The 15,971-nt window shown below is 39.6% G+C and overlaps 1 protein-coding gene across 5 annotated transcripts in view; it reads left to right on the top strand.

The window, feature by feature from the left end:
* Positions 1-15,971, top strand: part of LOC123517345 (poly(A) polymerase type 3-like) — a 90,552-nt gene that overhangs the window by 41,764 nt on the left and 32,817 nt on the right. The gene's annotated exons all lie outside the window — the stretch shown is intronic.

Consider the following 15,971-nt stretch of genomic DNA (forward strand, 5'->3'; position numbering starts at 1 on the left):
GTTTTCCTTTTGCTACAGTTAGTTCATTAATCTGCTTACTTATATTCTAGCTATTGCAGCTGTCCAGTTTTGTTTATTGTATGTAGAGGAATGTAATCTAAGAAAAGTGAATGATGTCATGGTTAAATTAGGAAGGAAAATCATGCATCATGTGACAAGAGCATGTTACTTTAGGTGTTAATGCAATGTAAGGTGTATCTTCCCTTTCTCCCTTTCTTCCTCCAGACATATGAGATAGGAGATGGGATATTTATGATGGTTCTTCAGAATCACCTTTGTATGACTGTGTGTGTGTGTGTGTGTGTGTGTGTGTGTGTGTGTGTGTGTGTGTGTGTGTGTGTGTGTTTATATTTACCTAGTTGTATTGTACAGGGTTCGAGCGGGATTCATAGTGTCCTATTTCCATGTCTCCATTTATCCAATTTTTCTTTAAAGTTATGCACATTATGTGCTGCAACAACTTCATCACTCAATGCATTCCACTTTTCCACCGTTCTATGTGGAAAACTATATTTTCCAATATCCTTCACGCACTGCCTCATCCTGATCATCTTTACATGTCCTCTTGTCCTTCTAGCTTCTTCTGTCACCAGCACCAGGTCTATTTTTTCAATGCCATTAACTATTTTATACATTTTTATTAGGTCTTCTTGTTCTCTTCTATTTTGTAAGGTTGGCAGTCCCATTTCCTTCAGCCTTTCTTCACATGTTAGGTCCTTTAGTTCTGGCATCATCTTTGTAGCTGTCTTCTGGTTCCATTCTAATCTTGTATCTTTTTTGGAGCTTGGTGACCACACCACTGCTGCATATTCCAGCTTAGGATGTATCATGCTCGTAATAATTTTTTCACCATATCTTTGTTCATGGATTGAAATGCCACTCTAATATTAGTCAACATTTTATTTATGCTAATCCAAATATCTTGTGTGTTTTTCAGGGTTCAGATTTTCCGGTATGATCATTCCCAGATCTTTTTTTCTCTTTAGTCTTCATTATTTTTTCTCTCCCATCAGATAGTTCCACACCTGTCTCCTCTTACTCTTTCCCAAGTTCATTATGTGACATTTCTTGGCATTAAACTCTTATTTCCACATTTCATTCCGCTTGTAGATTTTGTTTATACCTTCCTGCAGCAGCAAACAGTCCTCTTGGGTTTTGATAACTCTTAGTAGCTGTGCATCATCAGCAAACAAATTAGTATAACTGTTTACCCCATTTTGTTTGTCATTTACATATACCTGAAACATAATTGGGGCTAACACAGACCCTTGTGGCACTCCACTTGTTACTTTACCCCAAGTTGAGTATGTATCTTTGATCACTGTTCTCATCTCTCTGTCCTTCGAATAATCCTTTATCCAATCTAACAAAGTTTTTTTGTTAGATGCTCCCTAACTTCCAAAGTAGTTTTCCATGAGGGACTTTATCAAAAGCCTTTTTTATGTCTGAGTATACTGTGTCCACTCATCTCTGCTCTCCATGAGTATACTGTGTCCACCCATCCATCTCTGCTCTCCAGTACTATTACTCTTGAGTAGAAACTTAATAAGTGTGGCACACATGACCATCCTATCCTGAACCCAAATTGTCTGTTTGATATATAACTTGTTCTTCCAGATACTTAACCCATTTTTCTTTGATAACAATATCACGTATCTTCCCCACAACACTTGTAAGTGACACCAGTCTGTAATTTAATGGCTCAATGTACTTGCTTCCTTTGAATATTGGGATTATGTTGGCTCTCCTCCATTCTATTCTTCCTTCTTTTAATGAACTTGTAACCATTTCCCAAATTGGATCTAACAGCTGTTCTTTACATTCTTTTAGTGCCCAGCCTGATACACCATCCGGCCCCATTGCTTATCTGACGTCCAAATTATCTAGTAGTCTTCCAATATCTTCTTTGTGCACTGTGATTTCCTGCAATCCTTTGCAATGCAATGTCCTATTTGGTTCTGCAAATTCCTCTTCTTCAGTGAACACAGTTCTGAAGCTCTCATCATTATTCATTTCCTTTGCTGCTTTGTGTGTTTTCCCTCCTTTAATTATTTTTTCTATTGTTTCCTTATTCTTCATTCTACCATTTTCAGATTTGTAGAAAAGCTTGTGTTCATCTTTGCTTTTTCGCACCACATCTTTCTCAAAATTTCTTTCTTCCTCTCTCCTTACTCTAATATACAGTAAGTCCTCGTTATACGGTACATGTGCAATCCTGAAAACCTTACCACATATCGAGTTTACCGTATACTGAACCCATTATAACATGTAATAATAGGGAATGCGTTCCAGCACGTCAAAAGTCACCCCTACAGAAATAAAAATACCTGAAAATAATCATAAAAAAAAAAAGAGTAAAGTACTGCGCAAAAGAAATAAACAGAAAATGTTTTTTATTTACTATTCACTCGCCATGATGTCCTTCCTGAGGCTAAGGGACAGTAGGGATTTCAGCCCTTACTCATCTTCCGCTGAGTGGGCAGACGAGGAAAAGACGTCGTTGTCTGCACTGTCGGAAGCAGATGTAGAAGGGCCAGCTGTAGCAGAGTCGGCACGTTTCAATGGTTTGAAGAAAGAGAATATTGAGGAAGGGCCAGCTGTAGCAGGGTCGGCAGGTGTGACAAGGACGGCATGTCTGACTGGCTTGAAGAACGAGTAGATGGAGGACTGTTTAGTTTTTCTTGTTTTTTCATCATAGATTTCTTGATAAATCTTGACACTTTTCTCTACGTCATGAGCCACTTTGCTACTCCTGATGGAATTTGGGTCACATTCCTTTAGAGTTCAAAGTTTTCAGAGCTTTTTTGATACCACTGAGACATTTTCTAAGAGTTTTGATGTCCAGGCTACACATAGGTTCTTCTTCCTCTCCTCCCTCTTTTTCTGCCTCCTGTGATGCCTTGTCTAGCTCTATAAGTTCATCATTTGAGAGAGATTTAGCATGGCTTTCAAAAAGATCTTGAACATCATCATCATCAACTTCATCAAAGCCAGCCCTATGGCACAGATTTACTGTCATTTCTGATCGCACCGATGTTGTCTTCAGCGAAGCCTGGGAAATCATGCGCTCATTCTGGCCATACTTTATTCCACGCCGAGTTCATGGTAGACGTCTTCACTTCGTCCCAAGATGACTTGATGTTATCTAAAAGCGTGCTTGATGTTATGCGACTTCCATCATTCACTGATAGAGGGCTTGCCAGGCCATATGTGCCCTTTATCTGTTGCTGCATGGTTCACCGCTGGTAGTAGGCTTTAAATGTTTGCCATGATTACTATGAATATATTTGTGTTTACAATATACCCTTTAATATTCCATTTATTCATCTAATTAGTAATGCATGTAAGTAATATGTAATGCAGTTAAAAAAAGGGTGGAGGGGAAGAGATAAGAGGCTCCAAGGGTGGTCAAGTTAAAATCAGTACTGTGAGTGGCAGGGAGGTGTGGTATGGATGACATCATCACCCCTGCTCCCCTACGCTGGGCCCTCTTGGATGACATGAGCAGATACCGTATGTGAATTTTTCTTACCATATATTGAATTGAGGGTAATAATTTCCAAATACTGTAACTGTGAATTTACCAGATACAGAACTACTGTATAACGAGGACTTACTGTATATTCATTCCTCGCATCCTTATACTGCTGTCTGTTATTATCATTTCTCTGCTTTTTTTTAGTTTTTTCCAAGCTTTTTCTTTCACCTTTTTAGCTTCTGTACATATGGCATTGTACCAAGTGTGTATATTTTTCCTTACTCTATAGATAGGTGCGTATTTCTTCACTCCTTCATTATTTTTATGTAGGAATATTTCATATTTCTCATGTAATGCCCTTCTGTTTATAATGTTTCTCCGTTCAATATCAGCAAAAGATTCTCTTAACTTTTCAGAATCTGCTCTTGCATAATTTAATCTCTCTTTTTTGTAGTCTTCTCTGTATCTTGTCCCATCCTCTTCCTGTATTTCCAACACTAATGTTACATGATCACTCCTTCCCATTGGACTAAAGTATTGTATGCTGGGAGGGGGCTCTGACTTCTTTGTGAATACTTGGTCAAGCATAGATGGTTCTTCTTCCCCACTGTATCGTGTTGATTCTTCCACCCACTGATCGATTGTATTCACCATAGTCAACTGTAACACCACCTCACTCCATTGTCCAGTATTACTCATTACTTCCATCTCTCTCCAGTTTACTCTTTTACAGTTAGTCTCCTACTAATAGTGTTCTTCCATCTCTTCTTATCATATTATCCCTTCACTTGATTTTAGTTCTGCATTTGATCGTGTTAATCATAGAGCCCTTTTATCGAAAGTTAGATCTATTGGTATTGGTGGCCGCGTCCATCAAGTTCTGTCAGAGTTCCTAACGAGTCGAAGGCAGCGTGTGACTGTTGATGGCTGCCTTAGTTCTTTTAGTCCAGTTGTATCCGGTGTTCCGCAGGGAAGTGTTCTGGGACCTCTTCTTTTTATTATTTATACATCTGACATGTGGTGTGGGATTGAATCTAATATGGTTGCTTATGCTGATGACACCACTATATATGCGACAATTCCTTCCCCACAGGATAGGCAGAGAGTCGCTAATGTACTCACTCAAGATGTTTCAAGGATTCTGTCATGGTGTGATCGGTGGGGTATGAAACTGAACCCGAGTAAATCCCATAGTATGGTTATTAGCAGATCAAGGACACCTTTCCCAGTTCACCCTGATATTGTTGTCAACGAAGTACCTATTCCTAATTGTTCGTCTCTGAAGTTACTCGGAGTCACCCTTGATCCCAAACTTACTTTTGAGTTGCACTTGCGTTCACTTGCATCATCAGTCTCATGTAAAGTTGGTTTGTTACGCAAATGTAGGCGGATATATTCCTCTGATGATATTGTAAGAAATTGCTTTTACTCTTTCATACTGCCTCATTTTGAATATTGTCACTCTGTGTGGATCTCTGCAGCAGAGTCTCACTTAAAGCTTTTAGATAGAGCATTCAACCAGATTAAATTTCTTCTTCCTAATCTTGAGATTAATCTTCGGCATCGTCGTTTGGTTGGATCATTGTCCTATTTCTTCAAAATCATGTCTAATTCCAACCACCCGTTGCATTGTCATTTGCCTGCCCCTTCACTACCAGCACGTGCTACAAGACAATCCTTGATCATGAATGACCGTTCCTTGTCTGTGAATCGATGTAATACTTCACAATTTTCCCGGTGTTTTATCCCAGTATCTGCTAGACTCTGGAATACAATTCCCAACGAGATTGTTAATTCTAGTAACATTGAAGCATTTAAAAACGTGTGAATACCTTTCTTCTCTCTGAACTCACTACCTCTTAGATCTCTACCAATCTTCCTATTCTGTTGTTCATTCCTGTTACTTCCTTTCACTTATCGGTGAGGTGCCGCCCACTGGGCCTTTGGGTTTATGCAGTTATGCTTTCCAGTGGGTCGCCTTCATTGACCTCATAATAATAATAATAATAATAATATCTATCTACTTAATCACCTCTCTTTGCATATCCTTATGATCCTCAGTTCCCCATTTATTTGCCTTAGGTGGTGCATATGTAGCTATAATTTTCCTTTTTTTCAGTTTCTCTGTCTTGATTGTTACTCCCATTGTTTCCACCAAACCATCACCATATTGCATTTCCTCCTCACATATATTATCATGAACAATTATTAGCACTCCTCACCCTTTTCCCTTCCTATCTCTTCTCCAGCTATTATATCCCTCTTCTTTAAAGCTAACATGGATCTCCTCTTTTAGTTTTGTTTCTGTTCTGAACATTACATCCAGTCTTTTTTCTTCCAAATAATTTCAAACCTCCAACACTTGATAACAACTCATTTATATTAGTATAAGTCACTCTTACTTTCTTGTCTCCTCCATGACCTCCTTCTTTTGAAGATACCACTTCTTTAGTCTCATATCTAGAACCCTCCAGTAGAAATTCTTTTGATTTCCATCCTTTTCTCATTTTTTTCTTTAGCTTCATATTTTATCACTTTCTTCTTCTCCCTCTATTCCAGGTTCATATCTCTTTTTTATCCATATATCCTTAACTTCAGTATCATCAACCAGTTTCCTTTTTCTTGTCATAATTTCATCCACTGCCACCTGCAGTCTCATTCTGACTTTCATTTTTTTTTTTTCCCTGGGCTATAGCACCTATAGATAACTTGAAGAATATTTGGAAGCGCTGTTAAGCTTCCACCCATTAGTGGCGCAGGCAATTATATTTATAGTGGTACTCATATTAGGGGCCATATCAACACCTAAGTGCATCTATGGTGTAATCACTTAGAACTGGGTATCATGGTGACATGTAGGTAACTTTAAACCACTTGAGAAATGGCAAAGTTCCAAGGCTGCCAAGGCTGTACTTGGTGGGATTTGAACCTACGCGGGACATCTGCCTGATCCTACACTCACCACCTTATCCACTATACCACTGCCTCCATTGGTCTCTTACCCCATTCACTAAATCTTCCCAACCTAATCACTTCCTCCAATTCCTGGTCCAACTTGTGTGTGATGTCCTGGACCTGTTCAATACTAGTTTTGGCCAATTCTCTCTCTTCTTGCTCTCTCACAAACTTTGCTCTCTCACAAACTTGTTTTGATTTTTTTTCCTTCATCCCAAAAATTAAGATACATTTCCTCTTATCCACTGTATCTATTGCAAGATCTTCTTTCTCCTTAATTACCTGTATAACAGTGTCCTTTGTCTTTTCCTGAATCAGTTTCCTTACTACTTCTGAAAATTTAACTTTCTCCTCTTCCTGTTCCTGTTTCCATGCATTCGTAATTCCTCCAATTTGCTTTCACTCGTTCCATTCTTTACTTTATCCTCCCCTGTATTTTTTCTGTAGGTTCCTTAGGGAATCTTCATAGTCGCCTTTAGTATATCGTTTTGTTTCTTTATTTCCTGGATCTCCTCCTTCATCTCTTGATTAATTTCTCTTACTTTCTCACATTCCTCTAATCTCATTTTGTTCAGCGTTTTCTTTGATTAATTTGTCTTGTTTTTCTATCATACTTGACATCATGTCCTTCATGTATCTTATCTCCCTTTCCATGTTTATCAGCCTCCTCGTATTACTTCTTTCCTCTTTAAATCCAGAAAAATCCTTGTCCTTATTATCATCACTCAGCTTCCACAGGCCAATTGGTGTTTCAATAAACCTCTGGTTTTCAAATCTTGGCATTTGGTTTGGTCTCGTACGTTTGGCAGCGCCATCTAGCTCTGTCTCTCTCTCTAAATCATATTTAGTATTGAGACAGGAGAACCCTGTGGCCCATGATCCCCCTATACATATGCCTATGTCAGGCTCCAAAGCCTGCTGAAGTGTTTCCCCTGGGAGCTGTTTTTGCACATCTTGTTGGTATGGCTTTTTGACAGTGTGTGTGTGTAATTCACCTCGGTCACCTGCTGGTCACCCAGCCAGTCTTCCCCATTACGGAGCGAGCTCAGAGCTCATTGACCGATCTTCGGGTAGGACTGAGACCACAACACACTCCACACACCGGGAAAGCGAGGCCACAATCCCTCGAGTTACATCCTGTACCTATTTACTGCTAGGTGAACAGGGGCCACACATTAAGAGGCTTGTGTGTGTGTGTGTTTTTTTTTTTTTTTTTTTTTTTTAATGTAGGGAAGAGGGCCAGCCAAGGGCAAAAAAAAAAGAAAGTTAGAAAAAGGCCCACTTGAGCGCTGGCTCTCCAAAGACTTCAAAAAGTGCCAAAACCGTCAGCCAGAATTAGGGGAGCAAATGCCTCGATACCTCCCTCTTAAAAGAAGACAAGTTGTAGGAATTCGGAAATACAGATGCAGGGAGGGAGTTCCAGAGTTTACCAGTGAAAGGGATGAATGATTGAGCGTACTGGTTAACTCTTGCATTAGAGAGTTGGACAGAATAGGGATGAGAGGAAGAAGAAAGCCTTGTGCAGCGTGGCCGCAGGAGGAGGGGAGGCATGCAGTTAGCAAGATCAGTAGAACAGTTACCATGAAAATAGCGATAAAATATAGAAAGGGATGCAACATTTCGGCGGTGAGAAAGAGACTGAAGACAGTTAGTCAGAGGAGGGAGTTGATGAGACGAAGAGCTTTCGATTCCACCCTATCAAGCAAAGCTGTGTGACTGGAACCCCCAAACATGCGAAGAGTACTCCATACAGGGACGGATAAGGCCCTTATACAGAGTAAGCAGTTGGAGGGCGAGAAAACTGTCGGAGACGCCTCAGAACACCTAACTTCATAGAAGCTGTTTTAGCAAGAGATGAGATGTGAAGTTTCCAGTTAAGATTATGAGCAAAGGACAGACCGAGGATATTCATTGTGGAAGAGGTTGAGTGTCATTGAAGAAGAGGGATAGTTGTCTGGAAGGTTGTGTCGAGTTGATAGATGGAGGAATTGAGTTTTGAGGCATTGAAAACTACTAGATTTTCTCTGCCCCAATCGGAAATCTTAGAAAGATCGGAAGTCAGGCGTTCCGTGGCGTCCCGCGTGATCTGTTGATTTCCTGAAGGGTTGGACGTCTCTGAAAGAACGTGGAAAGATGTAGGGTGGTATCATCAGCGTAGGAGTGGATAGGGCAAGAAGTTTGGTTAAGAAGGTCATTAATGAATAATAGAAAGAGAGTGGGTGACAGGACAGAACCCTGAGGAACACCACTATTAATAGGTTTAGGAGAAGAACAGTAGCCGTCTACCACAGCAGCAATAGAGCGGTCGGAAAGGAAACTTGAGATAAAGTTGCAGAGAGAAGGATAGAAGCCGTAGGAGGGCAGTTTTGAAATCAAAGCTTTATGCCAGACTCTATCAAAAGCTTTTGATATGTCTAACGCAACAGCAAAAGTTTCACCGAAATCTCTAAAAGAGGATGACCAAGACTCAGTAAGGAAAGCCAGAAGATCACCAGTAGAGCGACCTTGACGGAAGCCATACTGGCGATCAGACAGAAGATTGTGAAGTGACAGATGTTTGAGAATCTTCCTATTCAGGATAGATTAAAAACTTTAGACAAGCAAGAGATTAAAGCTATAGGACGGTAGTTTGAGGGGTTAGAACGGTCACCCTTTTAGGAACAGGCTGAATGTAGGCGAACTTCCAGCAGGAAGGAAAGGTAGAAGTCGATAGACAAAGTTGGAAGAGTTTGGCCAGGCAAGGTGCAAGCACAGAAGCACAGTTTTTGAGAACAATAGGAGGGACCCCATCAGGTCCATAAGCCTTCCGAGGGTTTAGGCCAGCAAGGGCATGGAAAACATCATTACGAAGAATTTTGATTGTAGACATGAAATAGTCAGAGGGAGGAGGAGAGGAGGGACAAGCCCAGAATCGTCCAAGGTGGAGTTGTGAGCAAAGGTTTGAGAAAAGAGTTCAGCTTTAGAGACAGAAGAGATGGCAGTGGTGCCATCAGGATGAAATAAAGGAGGAAAGATGAAGAAGTGAAGTTATTTGAGATGTTTTTGGCTAGATGCCAGAAGTCACGAGGAGAGTTTGAGTTTGAAAGATTTTGACATTTCCTATTTATGAAAGAGTGTTTGGCAAGTTGAAGAACAGACTTGGCATGATTCCGGCAGAGATATAAAGTGCATGAGATTCAGGAGATGGAAGGCTCAAGTACCTTTTGTGGGCAACCTCTATCATGTATAGCACGAGAACAGGCTGAGTTAAACCAAGGTTTAGAAGGTTTAGGTTGAGAAAAGAATGAGGAATGTACGCCTCCATGCCAGATACTAACACCTCTGTTATGCGTTCAGCACAAAGAGATGGGTCTCTGACACGGAAGCAATAATCATTCCAGGAAAATCAGCATAATACCTCCTCAGGTCCCCCAACTGGCAGAGGCAAACGCCAGAGGCACCTTCGCTTTGGGGATCCCTGGAGGGATTGGAAAAATAGGACAAGATACAGAAATGAGATTGTGATCGGAGGAGCCCAACGGAGATGAAAGGGTGACAGCATAAGCAGAAGGGTTAGAGGTGAGGAAGAGATCAAGAATGTTGGGTGTGTCTCCAAGACGGTCAGGAATACGAGTAGGGTGTTGCACCAGTTGCTCTAGGTCATGGAGGATAGCAAAGTTGAAGGCTAGTTCACCAGGGTGGTCAGTGAAGGGAGAGGAAAGCCAAAGCTGGTGGTGAACATTGAAATCTCCAAGAATGGAAATCTGAGCGAAAGGGTAGAGGGACAGAATGTGTTCCACTTTAGAAGTTAAGTAGTCGAAGAAATTACTATAGTCAGAAGAGTTAGGGGAGAGATAAACAGCACAGATGAGAGTGACTGTTAAGTCGTAGCCAGATGGTGGAAAATTCGGAAGACTCAAGAGCGTGGGCACGAGAGCAAGTTAAGTCGTTGCATACATAGACGCAACATCCAGCTTTGGAATGAAAATGAGAATAGAGAAAGTAGGAGGGAATAGAGAAGGGGCTACTGTCAGTTGCCTCAGATAGCTGTGTTTCGGTGAGGAAAAGAAGATGAGGTTTAGTAGAGGAGAGGTGGTGTTCCACAGATTGAAAATTAGATCTAAGACCGCGAATGTTGCAGAAGTTAATGTAGAAAAAGTTGAGGGAGGTGTCAAGGCATTTGTGGTCTTCAACAGGAGAGGTGTCCGACCTGGGGACATTTTTGGTCCCCTTCCCAGAGGGGGACTCCGAGGCGTTGTTTATTTTGGGTCCCATTTTTCTTTTAAATTTTGATTTGGAGTGAAGGGTGTATGTGTGGTAAGTGCATGTAGTTTTATGTGAAGAAGGAGAGCTGTCTTTAGAGGGTAGGCTGTGACTACCCCCTTGAGTTGTGAGACACAAAGGGAAACATTCAACGAGATCACAACTAGCTTTAATCGAAGGTTCACACCACCTCCTGAACTAGTGCTATTAGATCTCACTGGGAGTAAGTTATTGTTTAGGTAGGTGTGTGTGTGTGTGTGTGTGTGTGTGTGTGTGTGTGTGTGTGTGTGTGTGTGTGTTTTCCTAGTTGTATATTACAGGGTTTGAGTGGGACTCATAGTGACCTGTCTATCTACTTTTATCCAACTTTTCCTTAAATTTGTAAACACTTTCTGCTGCTACAGTCTTTATACATTTTAATGTCCTTCAAACACTGACTGTTCATGATCTTCTTTGAGTGTTCTCTTGTTTGTCTATCTCCATCCTCCGTCAGTTATGCCAAGTCTTGCTTATCTGTCTTTTCCATACAGTTTACTAATTTGTACATTATTATTAGACCTCCTCTTTCCTGTCTGTCCATCAGAGTTGGTAGTTCCATTTCCCTCAGTCTTTCTTCATAAGGAAGATGCTTTATTTTTGTCACCATCTTTGTAGCAGTCTTTTGGATTCTTTTTAGATTCCTAATGTCCTGCATATGTGGTGACCATTGCTGCATATTCTAGTCTAGGTCTCATCATAGTGGTTATGATCTTTTCCATCATACTGTTATCCATGTAATTGAATGCCACCCTGATATTTATTAGTGTCTTGTATGTTAAAGCAAATAACCCATTTATGTGTCTTTCTGGAGTCAGTGTGTCTTGTGTAATCACTCCCAGGTCCTTCTCTTCACTCCTTTTCATTATAATCTCTTCCCCCATTTTGTATGCCCATGTAGGTCTTCTATTACCCATTTCCATTACATGATGTTTCCTGGTATTAAATTCTAATTTCCACTTTTGGCTCCATTCCTAGTTCTTGTCATTATCTATCTGCAATTTCATACAGTCTTTGATATTCTTTATTACTCTTAAAAGTTTGGTATCATCTGCAAACAAATTTATGTAGCTACTCAAACCCTCTTGTATATTGTTAATATATACTTAGAACATAGTGGTGCCAGCTCTGAACCCTGTGGTATGCCACTAGGAACTGTGCTCTCTTATCATTGTCCTCATTTTCCTATCTGTTAAGTAGTCTGTCATCCAGTTTAAGATGTTTCCTAGTATTCCTTCATTGTGTTCTATTTTCCATAGGATTTTTATATGTGGTACACAGGTGTAGGTACTGTGCGCGGAAGTACTAAGCGTGGAAAGTACAGGCAACCCCCGCTTAACGAACGGGTTGTTCCTAAAAAAGTTCGTTAAGCGAATTTTCGTTAAGCGAACCAATTATAACAAGTTTGACCCCTGACTGGAACTTCCATTGAGAGTAAACAAAGCGAGAGTGCATCATAGTACAGTAAAAGGTTTAATGAAAGTAGAAATTATTAAATTAAACATTTAGGCAGTTTAATCTAAGTCATTATAATGTACACTAATGTATGTATGTAAGTAACTTTATAATGTTGATGATCTTAAATTTATGAAGGGAGGGAGAGTGAAATGGGAAAGACACTAACCGGCAACCTGTGGAATGTAAACAAAAGGCACATCATTGTACCGCATATAAAACTTAAGTACAGGTAACTCTCGATTTACGCGATAGATGCGTTCCAAGAGGCATCACGTATATCAAAATTCGCGTAAAACAAACTTGTAATTCTTGTAAGAAACAATAGATAATAGGGGGATGTGGGATGTGGCCCAAAAAAATTTTTACAAAATACTCTATTTATTTGGCTAAATTAACATGTTTTTATTATTTACTATTCTAAATACTAGAAGTGTATTTAAAGTAAAGGGAAAAGCAAGAAATAATAAGAGAAAGCAAAAAATAATAAGAGAAAACAACAAAACAAAGAATACGTAAACACACCACTCACTGTGTCACTGCCTTCACCACTCACACCACAGTCAGCCACCATCTTCTTAGCTTTTCCACTTTATAAAAAATCCACTTATCAAAAATAACCCCACAGTATAAAAGTAAACATTAGTAAAAAAGTAAACGCGGGACGCCAGTGTCTTCACCCCTCACAAGCATTCGCCGTCGCTGTCCACTCTCTGGTACGCAGTTTGAAATTGCATCTGGCGCTCAGTTTAAAAATGCGGTTGGGCCAAATCACGTTTAAGCAAACCGATTGCATAAATTTAATCAATTATAATATTTTTTCATTTGCGTATTAACAAAAACGCATAAATTAAACACGCGTAAATCGAGAGTTACCTGTAGCACATTTCCACAAGGCTTTCCATTTTATCCATTGCAGAGTCACGTGTTCAGGTGGTTCTTTTAGCTTGCAAGGAAGATATGGTCTCACCAGCCTTCTTAATAGAGTCTGCTGACTTGAAAATAGTAGAGACAGTAGATGGAGTCAAGCCAAGGTGGCGAGCAATGCTATTAGTTTTCTTACCTCTCATGTTTGTGAATAACATCCAGCTTCACATTGAGAGTAAGAGACTTTCTGGTCTTCATAACAACGCTAGGTGACATTGCAGGGCGTTTTGGTGGCATGTTGAGCGAGGGAAGATGAGCTGCTGCTGACGCTGTTATTGTTTTGAACTAGGGGGAGTGAGTGGTGCGCGTTTTGTCCACGAGAGGCGCTGGTGTATTAAAAAGCCTGTTGGCTTGCATGATAGGGCGGGGCTTTCAAACTTGGTAAAAAATTAGCGGGATAAAGTTTTGTTTAAGTGAGTTTGGTGTTTGTTAAATGAGCAGATGGTAGTAAAAGGAAACGTTCATTGTAGCGAAATTTTGTTGTGTGAACGTTTGTTAAGCGGGGGTTGCCGGTACTGTATGCGGCAATTGCAAAAAAAAGTCAGATGTTAAATAGCATGCCTTGAATAGGTATGCAACACATGCACACGCAATGCGACTGTTAGTTGTGATGTAGCATAGCTCTGCCCACACCTCCCCTCCCCCTGCTCGCCAGGTCCCCGTAGTACCGAATGCTGGAGTTTTTGGTAACTATTAACCGCGCTATGTACTGCACCTGTGTACTCTATTGAAAGCCCTTTTGATATCCAAATATATCGTATCAACTCATCCATCTCTCCCTTGTACTTCATCTATTACTCGTGTATAAAAGCTTAGTAAATTTGTTATGCATGATCTTATGTTTCCAAAACCAAATTGGGAGTTGTTTATCATGTCATTTTCCTCCATATTTTGTAACTATTTCCTTTAATTATAATTTCACAGATCTTTCCCATAACACTAGTCAGTGACACTGGTCTACGATTTAGAGATTTAGAGATTTTTTCGTATTTATATTGCGACTATATTTGCTCTTTTTCAGTCCCTTGGTACCTTCTTTTCCATCAGAGAGCTGTTGATCACATCCCAGATTGGTTCCACCAGTTGTTCTTTAAATTCTCTCAGTGTCCATCCTGACACTCCATCTACCCCTATTGCCTTTCTTACATTTATCATTTTTGTAGTAATTTCCTAATTTTCTATTTATGCACCACAATGTTTCTTAATCCTTCCTGTGTTGCTTGGTTGTTTGGTTCTATGAAATATTCCTCTTCATTAAACACTGATTTAAAGTTCTCATTCATAAGTTTGCTCATTTCTTCCATTCTTTCGTAATTATATCCTATTTCCCTTAATTGACTTTGTAGTGATAGTCTCTGTGTTTGTCATTTTTTCATTCATATATAAATATAAGTACAGGTAACTCATGATTTACGTGATAGATGCGTTCCAAGAGGCATCGCGTATATCAAAATTCGCGTAAAACAAACTTGTAATTTGCATAAGAAATAATAGATAATAGGGGGGGATGCAGGATGTGGTAAAAAAAAACTTGTACAAAATACTCTATTTATTTGGCTAAATTAACATGTTTTTATTATTTACCATTCTAAATAGTAGAAGTATATGTAAAGTAAAAGAAAAAGCAAAAAATAATGAGAAAACAACAAAACAAAGAATACGTAAACACAGTACTAACTGTGTCACTGCCTTCACCACTCACACCACAGTCAGTCACCATCTTCCTTTGTGCTTTACCACTTTATCAAAAATCCACTTATCAAAAATAACCCCACATGCAGAAGAAGATGAAGGATGTTTAGGGGTCATCTTGGTGAATTATAGGCAGATTGAAGAGATTCCATCTATACTCAGTGCTGGCAGACTGCAAATGAGGCATGAAGAAGAGTGGAGCTCCCACCTATCGGCCAGCTGTGGAACTCTCTGGCGCGCAGTTTGAAATTACGTCTGTCGCTCAGTTTGAAATGCAGTTGGGCCAAATCGTGTATAAGCAAACTGATAGCGCAAATTAAATTAATTATAATATTTTTTCAATCGCGTTTTAACAAAAACGCGTAAATCAAACACGCATAAATCGAGAGTTAACTGTATATTTATATACCTATCTCTTCACTACATCCTTTTTAAAATTTCTCTCCTCCTCTCTTCTTATTCTAATATATATATATATATATATATATATATATATATATATATATATATATATATATATATATATATATATACATACATACAGGCAACCCCCGCTTAATGGAAGGGGATACGTTCCTAAAAAACCTTTCGTTAAGCGAAATTTCATTAAGCGAACCAATTATAACAAGTTTAACCCTGACTTGAACTTCCATTGAGAGTAAACAAAGCGAGAGTGCATCATAGTACAGTGAAAGGTTTAATGAAAGTAAAAATTATGAATTTAAACATTTAGGCAGTTTAATTTAAGTCATTATAATGTACACTAATGTATGTATGTATGTAACTTTATAATGTTGATGATCTTGAATTTATGAAGGGAGGGAGAGTGAAACGGGAAAGACACTAACCGGCAACCTGTGGAATGTAAACAAAGGGTGCATCATTGTATCACATACAAAACTTATGTACCACATTTTCACAAGCCTTTCCGTTTTATCCATTGTAGAGTCACGAGTTCAGGTGGTTCTTTTAGCTTCCAAGGAAGATACGGTCTCACCAGCCTTCTTAATAGAGTCTGGTGACTTGAAAATAGTAGAGACAATAGATGGAGTCAAGATGGTAGCGGGCAGTGCTATTAGTTTTCTCGCCTCTCGTGTCTGTGAATAATATCCAGCTTCCCTTCGAGAGTAAGAGACTTCCTGGTCTTCTTAGCAACACTAGGTGACATTGCAGGGCGTTTTGGTGG

The sequence above is a fragment of the Portunus trituberculatus genome, chromosome 42, assembly GCF_017591435.1.
Source record: "Portunus trituberculatus isolate SZX2019 chromosome 42, ASM1759143v1, whole genome shotgun sequence".
NCBI lineage: Eukaryota > Metazoa > Arthropoda > Malacostraca > Decapoda > Portunidae > Portunus > Portunus trituberculatus.